This window comes from Panthera uncia, chromosome X (genome assembly GCF_023721935.1).
Source record: "Panthera uncia isolate 11264 chromosome X, Puncia_PCG_1.0, whole genome shotgun sequence".
NCBI lineage: Eukaryota > Metazoa > Chordata > Mammalia > Carnivora > Felidae > Panthera > Panthera uncia.
The window spans coordinates 114,714,524-114,725,980 of NC_064817.1; the positions used below are offsets into that span (position 1 = coordinate 114,714,524).

The 11,457-nt window shown below is 43.9% G+C and overlaps 1 long non-coding RNA gene across 1 annotated transcript; it reads left to right on the forward strand.

Moving 5' to 3' along the window:
* Positions 1 to 524: 524 nt before the first annotated feature.
* On the forward strand, positions 525 to 6,256 carry LOC125932031 (uncharacterized). Its single transcript, XR_007460522.1, has 3 exons — positions 525 to 652; positions 2,195 to 2,325; positions 5,988 to 6,256. It is a non-coding gene; the product is annotated as an uncharacterized LOC125932031 (long non-coding RNA).
* The last annotated feature ends 5,201 nt before the right edge of the window (positions 6,257 to 11,457 follow it).

Genomic DNA, 11,457 nt, shown 5'->3' on the forward strand with positions numbered 1-11,457 from the left:
ATGGGGACCCCACTCAGAGCACCCCACCGTGTTGGACACAGCCGCCCGGCCTTCAGTGACCAAGGCAGGCGCCCTCATTCGGAGCTTTAGGATGGGGAGGTGGCGTCGGGCGGGTGAGCACCTGGCAACGACTGCACCCCTGCGCCGGGTCCGACAGCGCAGCCGCCGCCGCCATCGGGGCCTGCTGGCGGAGTGAGGCCAGGAGACCCGGGCGGGGACCCGAGCTCCGCGGGCCCCAGCCCGCCCCGGCGGCGGGGTGACACCGGGCGGCGACGCCGCCGAGCCTCAGGCCCGGCTCAGTGCCGCGGGGACGTCTTCTCTTCCGTCACCTCCGGTGTGACTCGGGGATCCCGGGCCGGGAACGGGTAAGATAACCACGGCGAGGACAGAGCCAGAAGTCCCGCCCCGAGAGGGCGCGTAATGCACGCAGAAGACCCTCTCCGGCCTCTTCATTGGCCAGCGGCGCCGCGGCTTACGGAGGAGAGCATTCTGGGTGATGTAGTTCTCTAGCACCAGGCAAAGGCCAAGGGCCTGGGAGCTGATAAAAGTTAGCGCGTCCAATACAGTATTCTCAGTCAAGGCCCGGAGGAAAGACTTCAGACAGGACCGTGGTTACGAAGACAAGAAGGCATGCCGCAGGGTCCCGAAGCAGGTAGACGAGGGTGGCTCCCGACTCTGGTTCCCTCGGGAGAGAAAAAAAATCCCCCCTGCCTGTATGGTTAGAAATGGTGTTCCTAACTAGCTAGCAACACCGTTTTACCCACTTGTGTCTTACTCCGTATCCCGACGTGTGTCCAGTTCTTTACAAATATGGGATCTAGCAGGAAACAAAGGGACTTCCCAGGAGCCATTTCCTGGGGGGATAGTGGCTGCGATGGTCACATGTGGACCAGGGGCCATCTGAACCCCAGGGAAAAGTCTGGAACACCATGATTTCATCTTCTGGCTGGGAGGTGGTTAGAATTTCACCGGAAATTTTAGTGACGGGGTCTGCGTAGGGAGTTGAGATGATCTCAGGGAAACAGCTGTGAAATACCTATTTCATTAAATCTGCTAATAATGATTATGCTAAGATGGGGGCAGAAATAGCTCTGGATAAACATATCTGGGACACGCTCAAAGGCTAGGATCTCATTTAGTTTGACCAGGGAACAGAAGTTTGAGAAGCCGATGACATGGTTACACTGGAAATGTGGCTACTCTGACGCTTTGACTTTTTTTTTTTAATTTTTAAAAAATGTTTATTTATTTTTGAGACACACACACACGCACACAGAGCATGAGCAGGGAAGGGGCAAAGAGAGAGGGAGACACAGAATCCAAAGCTGCTCCGGGCTCCGAGCTGTCAGCACAGAGCCCCCACGCGGGGCTCGAACCCATGAGCTATGAGATCATGACCTGAGCCCAAGTCGGAAGCTTAACCTGAAGTCAGACGGTTAACCGACTGAGCCACCCAGATGTCCCTGACGCTTTGACTTTCTAAAGTATGATATTTTTTTAAATTTTTTTAATGTTTATTTATTTTTGAGACAGAGAGAGAGCATGAACGGGGGAGGGTCAGAGAGAGGGAGACACAGAATCTGAAACAGGCTCCAGGCTCTGAGCTGTCGGCCCAGAGCCCGATGCGGGGCTCGAACTCACGGACCGAGAGATCATGACCTGAGCCAAAGTCGGCTGCTTAACCGACTGAGCCACCCAGGCGCCCCTAAAGTATGATATTTTAAACCATTCTTCAGGACACTGGGCAATACCAACTTGAAGAGAGAGGCAAGGTGGGAATTGAGGGAGTTTTCGGAATGGTAATGACCAAGTACTCACACAACTGCTCCTTAGTAACCCGTTGGTTTGGTAACTTCCCTCCTCTCCACAGACCCCTACATTTGGGCTCACGCTCGAGCCTAAGCAGGCACTGAGATGCAGCTCATTCCTTGCTGTCCTCGAGAGAAACATTCCTACTAACCACCCCCCGCCCCAGATCATGCTGCCCATTCACCCCCACAGCTTCCCATCCCTGTCATAGTTCCTGCTAGCCCTGCTCACCGCTCCTTATTTAAAAAAAAAAAAAAAAAAAAAAAGCCTTTTCCTGTTCGATTTTGAGATGCCTGTGGATCTTGCGGTCGGAGCATTCTCTCTATTGCAACAGTCTTTTCATAAATTCTTTCTTTACCTACCCCTGGATCTGTTTTACTGACAGATTTAAAGTGTCGTGAGGCAACTCAAGATTGGACTTCACTTACAGAACCCTGTCGTACCTGCCCAGGTACCTAACGGCACCTTGCAATTTCTTCGAACTCGGCTCTTGTTCGTGAATTCGGGAATCTTTTGGTAAATTCAGTTCTCGCACCAGTGTTCTGGGCATCGTGTCTATTACAGCACAGTAAGGAGTTACTTTGATTCTTTGGGCATAGGAATCTTTCTTTGGCACTTTGAGTGGGCAGTCGTTCCCTGACTCTTGAGAAGGAAACTTCCCTACTCTTCTGTATGATGACTCCTTTGTTTTTCCTTGGGAATTGGAGGAGGGAATTTCTTTGGCCCTTCCGACAGGGACGATACAGGGGAGTAATCAAGCAGGACTCTTTCCTGGCTTCTTTAAGGGCTTATCTCTGGTCTAATGAGCTAATATCGTGGGTAACTCTCACTCTACTTTCCCTGCTGGACTATATGCTCCATCATTATGGCATTAATTCAGTTCAATACCTTCAAAAGTAGCAAGATTTTACTACAGAGAATTTAGAATTTCGGTGGCCTCTTTGGGAAACATGGGATCTCCTCATGCTGGCTCATCAATTACCTATCCCTTCTATCACCCGCCCCCCCATCCTCCTTCTTCCTTTTCATGACCTTCAAACTTCCCTTCATCTCCCTGAATCCTTCGATCCGTCTCTCCCCCTTTAACACTCCTACCTCCTCTATCCCTCTATCCACTTCTGCCAAACTTTTTCCATCCCACTTGGGCCCTTCAACATCTTATAGTCACTTAAACTCTAGGCCCCCCTCTCCCTGTTGGAAGTTATTGAGCGGCTTCGGGACCCCGAGAGCAAACACCTAATGCTGAAAAAGCTACTCAGAAACAGGCTGAGTGCTTTATCAACTCAGATGAGCTTTAGACACCCAGACAGACGGTCACCTGATATCTCCTCAGTCCCTTGCCCAAGATTTAATCCACAGCCTCCAAAGAAAATTAAGGGTCTCCTCCACTAATATTGTTGGGGGCGCTTCAGCTCTCATAATGAGCAGATGTCCTCCATTGCCCCATCCGCCAGAAATGTAGTCCTGATTTTTATAAAAACGTAAAGGTGTCCAAGGGCAAGAGCCAACTGTTTGTAACCAATGAGTTAAAAATTAGAAATTAAAGCCATTAGTTCAGCCATTAGTTCTCTGTGTCTGCCTGTCTATGTATTTATGTATGTTCTTTTCCTATCCCTAGATAGTATTAACATATTAGATTATAAAATGCCTTAAAGAACTCTATTTTAATTGGCTTAGAGGTAAATAAGCACTTCTATAAATTAAATATGTCTAAAATTCTCAAAAGTTAACGGAATTTAACATCTAGGATTTTCAAAAATAGTCTTATAGAAACTAACCCAAATATTTTTTAAAGTTTTTATTTAAATTCCAGGTAGTTGGGGCGCCTGGGTGGCTCAGTTGGTTAAGGGTCCAACTTCAGCCCAGGTCATGATCTGGTGGTTCCTGAGTTGGAGCTCCAGGTCGGGCTCTGTGCTGACAGCAGGGGGCCTGCTTGGAATTTTCTCTCTCCCTCTCTCTGTCTCTCTCAAAAATAAATAAACATAAAAAAAAAGAAAACAAATTCCAGTTAGTTAACATACAGTGTAATATTATAGTTTTTAAAATTCAAGTGAACACAAGTTCAGTAAATCTTGGCAAACAAGACTAGTTTAGTATTATTGGTTTAATAAAATTAGCTCTTTTATCTTCTGAGTTATCAAGTTTAGATAAAATATAAGCAGACTTTTTTATTCTATTTGGAATATTCTTCCTAAAACGTACACGGGTTTACTGATTGAATAGACTAACGCTACATCTATTAAACATTTAAGATTGTTAAAAATGTAAATTTGTGTTGAACCAAATTAAATCATTATCCTGACAAACTTTATGTTGCCACGAATTATGTTTTATAATATGTCAGCTTGAAAACGGTTTTCAAAATCTTCTGGTAAATTCAAACCTTAGACTTACGCTAAATTAATTAATGAATATTTATTAAATAACTAGATCATTTTTACATAAGATAAATATTGAAACGTTAATTAGTAAGCATACTTTTAAGGCTATATATGTTTGGCTCTATTAATAGTCATTTTTGCCTCAATGAAACATACTACAAGAGATAATTATAGCTATAAAAATTGTGAGACCTATATTCATAAGGTCTGGTGATCTGCTACAAAATACTGGTGTGTGACAGCCAGTTCACAATTTTCCACCTCCTGGCTTTCTCTAAAATTAAAGTTACTGTGGATGAATGTTGGAAGCAGTATCTGTGAGTAAAACTCTATCAGTAGCAATAGTAGCATATAGGAACAACTTTGTAGGCAAAGCATAGAAGATGTGTTCTTATTAAGGGAAAAAATAGTTTTGTCCTAAGGTAAAATGACTGGTTGCTCCAGAATAAAAAAGAAGAAAATGTAGGATAAAATTGAAACGGATGTAAATAGTGATAAAGGGGGGATTCTATGTGTTGTGGTCAAAGATGGCAAAGGATTAACAGGCTTATTTTTCATTTTTTAAGAAGGAAATTTAATATCAAATATACTCATACAAAACTGGAATTGGGTTTTTCTCTGTTAAATAACAAAATGTTTTTGGATTGTAGATCTGCTCTTAATAGGAAATTATAAGAGTTTTTCTTTGACTTCTAAGTAATCTGTCAAGAAAGGCAAGAATACTGTGCCTCATCAGAGTAATTCCCTATGCTTTTGTGTTGATTTTATTATGTCCTTGATTATTTAAGAAACCAAAGTCTTCTCACTTTTCAAAGTTTGAACTTCTTTACAAACTGCCATAATTTCCATGCTTTGCTCTGGGAAACCTTACCGAAACCACGAATGTGATCGCCACCGAACTACATAAGTTTCAACAAGTGGTCCTTTAAACTCTTATGGCATTGGACATGATTCTGGCTTCCCAAAGGGGCACTTATACAGTGAGCGGTGGTGAGAAGGACTGCCATGCATATGTTCTCCAAAACATCTCGGATTGTCTATGCTATCACCAAAACTATTCAAACACAAACCATCAGATCACCACTGCTATTCTCACTCTACCATCTAAGGGCACTTTGGGTCCAATGTCCTCGACTCCTCTCGGTAGACTCCCTTCTGGTATCAGATTTGGGGTTTACTCCCACATTCAGCCTTTAGTAATCATTCTTTTTGTTATATTCCTAGGCATACCTCTCACCAGTGCCTTGTCTCTAAGACCTTCCAACAGCTGTTGGTTGATAAAATGCTCAACATATAATATAGGTAATACTTCAAAGCCAACAAGACTGTGTGTCCAGCCCACCCGCGAAAACTGCTGTGAGCAACTTTGACCTCATGGCAACTCTAACTCTATCCATGGTAGTGTTTAGGACAGTCTTTGCCTATTTTATTTTATTTTATTTTATTTTATTTTATTTTATTTTTTTAATTCATTTTCTTAAGTTTTATTTATTTGAGAGAGAAAGAGAGAGAGAGAGAGAGAGAGAGAGAGCGAGCACAGGGGAGGAGCAGGGAGAGAGAGAATCCCAAACATGCTCTGCACTGTCAGTTGCGGGGCTTGAACTCACGAACCAAACTGTGAGATCGTGACCTGAGCCAAAACCAAGAGTTGGACACTTACCTGACCGAGCCACCCAGGTGCCCCCTGTCTTGGCCTATTTTAAGCAACACCAGGGACAGACCAAGTGCTCCCAATTATCCATAACATACCCTCTGACCTGGCTTAACCAAACTTTAGTCACGCTTTTCTCCTCACAGGCTCCTGAATTTTGGCTCACCCCCAAGCTTAAGCAAGAACCAAGATGCAGAAATTCCCCATTCAATAGCTCATTCTGAGAAAGGGCTAAAGACAGAGAAACGTTTCCCGTTTCCATGACGCCGTCTGCTCGCTCCCACCAGCGGCCCCCGCACACGCACACCGACTTCCTGCTGCCCCTGCTCCCCCTTTTCTATAAGAGAAACACCGTTTTCTGTTCAATTCTGAGACCCTCGCGGGACCTGTGGTCAGAGCATTCTCTCTGTTGCGGCGGTCTTTTCGAATAAAGCTGCTTCTTACATAAATCTGGATTTGTTTTTACTTGACAGTAAAAATAAGCAGGGATTCTGTGGTTTAATGGTTACTCCTCATTTAACAGATACAATTAAGCCCCTACTGTGTTTCAGGCCCCGTCGTGGGTGCAAAGGACACATCAAAAACGAAAAGACGTAGACCCCTGCCCTCACGGGGCTTGTGTTCCAGTCAAGGAAGAGGGAAGGGAACCATAAACAACTAAGAAGTTAAATGCTACTGCATAGAGAGCCAGTTATGGGTGATGAGAAATGGGGAATCCTGCCCCCTGCCCCCGACGAGGGCAGTAAGGGAAGGCCTTACTAATCCAGGGCATTTAGGCAAAGGCTTCAAAAAGCGAGGGACCGACTCTGCAGCTCTCCTGGGGGCAGAAGAAACGGCCGGGGACAAAAGCCCTCAATTGGCGTTGCGTGCGCCCTTCTGAAAAAGCGACGGGGCTCGTGCCGAGGGGACCGGGTGAGCGAGGAGGACAGTAGAAAGGGATGAGCCGCTGGTGAGAGACAGCAGGCAGGAAAAGGAGGGAAGGAATAGGAAATTCATCTCTCCGTTTACGTGACCACTCGGTTCGCGGCGCACAGGCCGCACCGTGCCGTCTGTGGTGGTGAAGAGGGGAGGCGTTTGTCGTGGTCTGAAGGCAAGGAGGGAGGGGACGGGTGCTTTGAAGTAAAGACACCCGAGGCGAATCCTCGCACACCCGAAGCAGGTAGACAAGCGAAAGGGTGGGCAGGCGCCTTCCAGACCGAGCGAGGCGGGGAGACTTCGCAAAGGCGCCGAGGCCCAAGGAAGCACCGGTCCTTCGGGAGTAGACGTGCAGGCGATGACCGCCATCGAAGGTAGAAGGGGGGAGTTGGGAGAAAAGATGGCCCCGGAGACGCAAAGAGGTAAGAGGGCAAAGGCACGGCCGCGCATGTGTTAATGTAATGGCTGTATCGCTGTGCTGTGAAATAGCTTTGTTAACGTTTTCTGATTATCAATATATACTCAATGCAAAACAGTCTGGAAATGCAAGAACTGTCACCAATGAGATGAGAAAGCGCCCATAATGCCGTCTCGCAGAAATATGTGCTGCTAATGTTTTGGTGCTTACTGTTCTACCTCGAATGTTTATAATGTATATAATATATACCGTTAGATGGGCGTACGTACATAAATCAGTATACACTTTTTTATTTGTAGAAGTTGAATCAAAGTCTACAAGCTGTATTGCAGTCTTCCTTTCAGCACAGTATTTCGGGAAAATATTTCCATGTCAACACACGCCTATCGGTCATCGTTCCTAACGATCGCTACAGGGTTCAGAATTCCCACATCATCCCGTCCTGGGTCCAAGTCTCATGAAGGCAGGGACCGTGCGTGTCCCGTTCATTGCAGCGTCCCTGACATCGGGCGACGTCTAGAACGCAAAAAAGCTTAATAATGTGCTTTTTGTGGATTTTCATGTGTCTTCACGATCTTTGCTCTCACAAACAATGTTGCTGTGGAGAAACACGTGCACAGATGCTTGCAAACTCTTTGGTAATGTTTTTAGATTAAATGCCTAAAAATTAAAATGCTAAGTAAAAATGTACGTTCTTTTCAAGGCTTTTTATATCAATTGGCAACTGCCCTTCAGAAGACTTTTTTATTGCCAATTCATAGTCTGACTGAAAATAGATGAGAATGCCATTTTTCTCACATCCTTGCCAACCCTACGCAGGAACAGTAGTTTGCAAACATGATACGTGAAAAAGTAATCTCACTTAAATATAAATATAAATATATATATATATATATAATTTGATTACTAGTAAGATAAAATATCTTTTCATATTTTATTGATGTTGATCACTAGTATTTCTTTTTTTGTGAATTTCTTGATTACATCTTTTGTTCTCCCTCATTTCGTATTTGTCTTTTCCTTATTTATAACTTTTCACTTATAAAAAGCTTTCGGCATTTGGTCTAGGCAGCAAACGTTATAGTTGCTTCTGTGACATTCATTTCACCCATCCCCAATTGTATAGCACTTAAGGTGGTTTGGAATGGATCAACCCCACTTTCAGGTCTAGGGGTAGACTCCGATTGGTCTACACTCCAGAGGATAATTCCGTCTTCTGCCCTTGGTGAGTCAATCAGGAGCTGGCCCCTAATTCAGGCCTAGGCCAATCAGTGATTCGTTCAGAGGTGGCTGGTAATAGCAGTCCCACGGAGGAATACTAAACTAAGACAGTGCACTAACTACACCCTACACACAGAGATAGGCGCTAGCCCGAGCCTAACCGGATAGGTGATGGAAATAATCCCTGAACAGAGTGATTGAGTTTAGGAGTAAATTAGCCCCACTTGCAAGGCCCAGCTATCTTATGAATATGAAGAAAGCTATCCTGAGGACGAAGTCAGCACCAGAAAGAGCATGGAATCAAGAGAAACACAGATAATCGGACCCAGGGCTCTGCTATAACTGTGCAGCTCAACTAAGAAACTCAAACTAAGAAAATAGACTTTTCTAAAAGTATTTTAAGGCAGCTTAAGAATAGATGAAGGCAGGGGCGCCTGGGTGGCTTAGTTAGTTGAGCGTCTGACTTCAGCTCAGGTCCTGATCTCACAGTTCATGAGTTCGAGCCCCGCGTCGGGCTCTGTGCTGACAGCTCAGAGCCTGGAGCCTGCTTCGGATTCTGTGCGTCCCTCTCTCTCTCTGTCCTTCCCCTGCTCATGCTCTGTCTCTCTCTGACTCTCAAAAAGTAAATAAACGTTAAAAAATTAAAAAAAAAAAAGAATAGATGAAGGTAAAAAAATTATTTTACTTACTCTCTTTTTTTAAATTGACATCCAAGTTAGTCAGCATATAGTGCAGCAACGATTTCAGGAGTAGGTTCCAACAAGTCCTCTCCTGCGTATAACACCCAGTGCTCATCCCAACAAGTGTCTTCCTTAATGCCCCTTACCCATTTAGTCCGTCCCCCCACCCACAACCCCTCCAGCACCCCTAAGTTTGTTCTCTATGTTTTAGAGTCTCTTATGTTTAATTGATCTATTATAACGGTTCAAAGTAATAATACTAACAACATATTAGACAATTAAAGCGTACGGATAAAGTGAAATGAAAGGCAGCAGTGTTAGAAGGGACAGGAGGGAGGAATTGAGAACATTCTGTTATGTGACCTTCGCTATCCACGAAGTGATAGAATGTTATCTGCGAGCTGACTTGGGTCAGTCGTAAATTTATATTGTAACCCCCTGGGCAAACACTAAAACAATTTTTGAAAAGTATAATCGATATGGTGAGAGAGGAGAGAAAGTGGACTCATTAAAATGTTCAGGTAAAATCCGAGAAGGCAGAACAAGATGGGAAGGGGGGACGAGACACAAAAATAGTGCAACTCATAGGAAACAGTTACAAACATGGTAGGTATTAATACAATATAAGAATAACCACTTGAAATATAGATGGTCTAGGGGCGCCTGGGTGGCTCGGTCGGTTAAGCGTCCGACTTCGGCTCAGGTCATGATCTCGCGGTCCGTGAGTTCGAGCCCCGCGTCGGGCTTTGTGCTGACAGCTCAGAGCCTGGAGCCTGTTTCGGATTCTGTGTCTCCCTCTCTCTCTGCCCCTCCCCTGTTCATGCTCTGTCTCTCTCTGTCTCCAAAATAAATAAACGTTAAAAAAAAAAAAAAGAAATATAGATGGTCTAAATACACCAATTAAAAGAGACATACTGACACAGTGGATAAAAAAAGACCCAGCGATATGTTGTCTATTAACAAAGTACACTGAGAGAGTGTAGATATTTCAGTGGAAGAGGAAAAACCAAAATGAACTCAGGGAAACATATGTGAACAACTGAAATAGATAAACCTATTAAAAAGGACATGCAGTTAACATTAACCAAAAGCAAGAGGAAAACGAATTTATGAAAAGTAAAAGATCTTTGTAAAGGGATGTTGATCATCTCCAGTCTGATACACAGATAAATTTTAAAAAATAGGCCTTTTGCAACATTTATTAATGAAAAAACTCCCCACTATCCAAGCCTCCCAAATGAAAAACCATCTGCTGCACAGCAACCACAGGTGGCATGCTTGAGAGGTAAGAAATACTTGACAATGGCAAAGCCAGTTTCTTAGCTTAGGAAAGCAATTGAAGAAAGTATGGAATTTAGAAAAGACACACGAATGCATTAAAAAGAGTCGTTAAAAAAACCTACCTCCTGGTAAAAGATTACAGTAAAACCTCAGCTTGCGAGTAACTTGTTTTGCGAGTGTTCTGCAAGATGAGCAAACATTTCTGATAAATTTTAACTTGATAAATGAGCGATGTCTTGCATTACAAGTAGTACATGATGCCGAACATCACATGATCACAACTGAGCCAATGGTTCCTCTCTCTCTCTCTCTCTCTTTCTCTCTCTCTGTCTCTCTCACTCTCACTCTCTTTGCAGGATTGTGAGTGATCACCCCCGCATGCTTGGATGCTCAGTCTCAGGCGTGGTGTTTGGCAGAAATCAGTGATTTTTCAGAACGTTGGAAAGCGCCCACACCTGGCACTGGTGTATTTTTTGTCACTTCAAATCACCAATGGACAGTCCTTTGCTTTTCCATACAAGAGTAAGCTTAGGAATGCTTTGCTTCCTTCTAGGCCAGGCTGCCTGCAGATAGAGACCCTTTCCTCTGCTGCCTTATTGCCAGTTACATTCAATACAGCATATGACCAGAGTTTATTAATACTATACCGTAGTCAACATCCGTGCGAGTGTATTACAATGGCCCCCATGCAGAAAAAGGTTCCATCGAGCCAATAGATAAGTGATTCCATTCGTGACAGTGAAAGTTGTCCTACACAATCACCCTCCTCTCTCTTGTCTCTCTCACACCAGCCACGAAGGTTTTTGCAGGTTAAATGCAGGTTAATTTGGCTTTATTTACGTTTTGCATTTTCTTTATCATTTTGTATTCTATTACAGTCTTGTAATCATTTTATATGAATATTTTTGGGTCGTGGAATGAAACATGTGAGGTTCCATTATTTCTTATGGGAAATTCGCTTTGAAACTACAAGTGGCTTGGATTACGAGCATGTTTGCGGAACAAATTATGCTCGCAAACCAAGGTTTTACTGTATTGTGTTTTTATTTTTGTTTCTTACTATAAGCTCATTTTAAAATCGACATGATTAGAATTTATGGC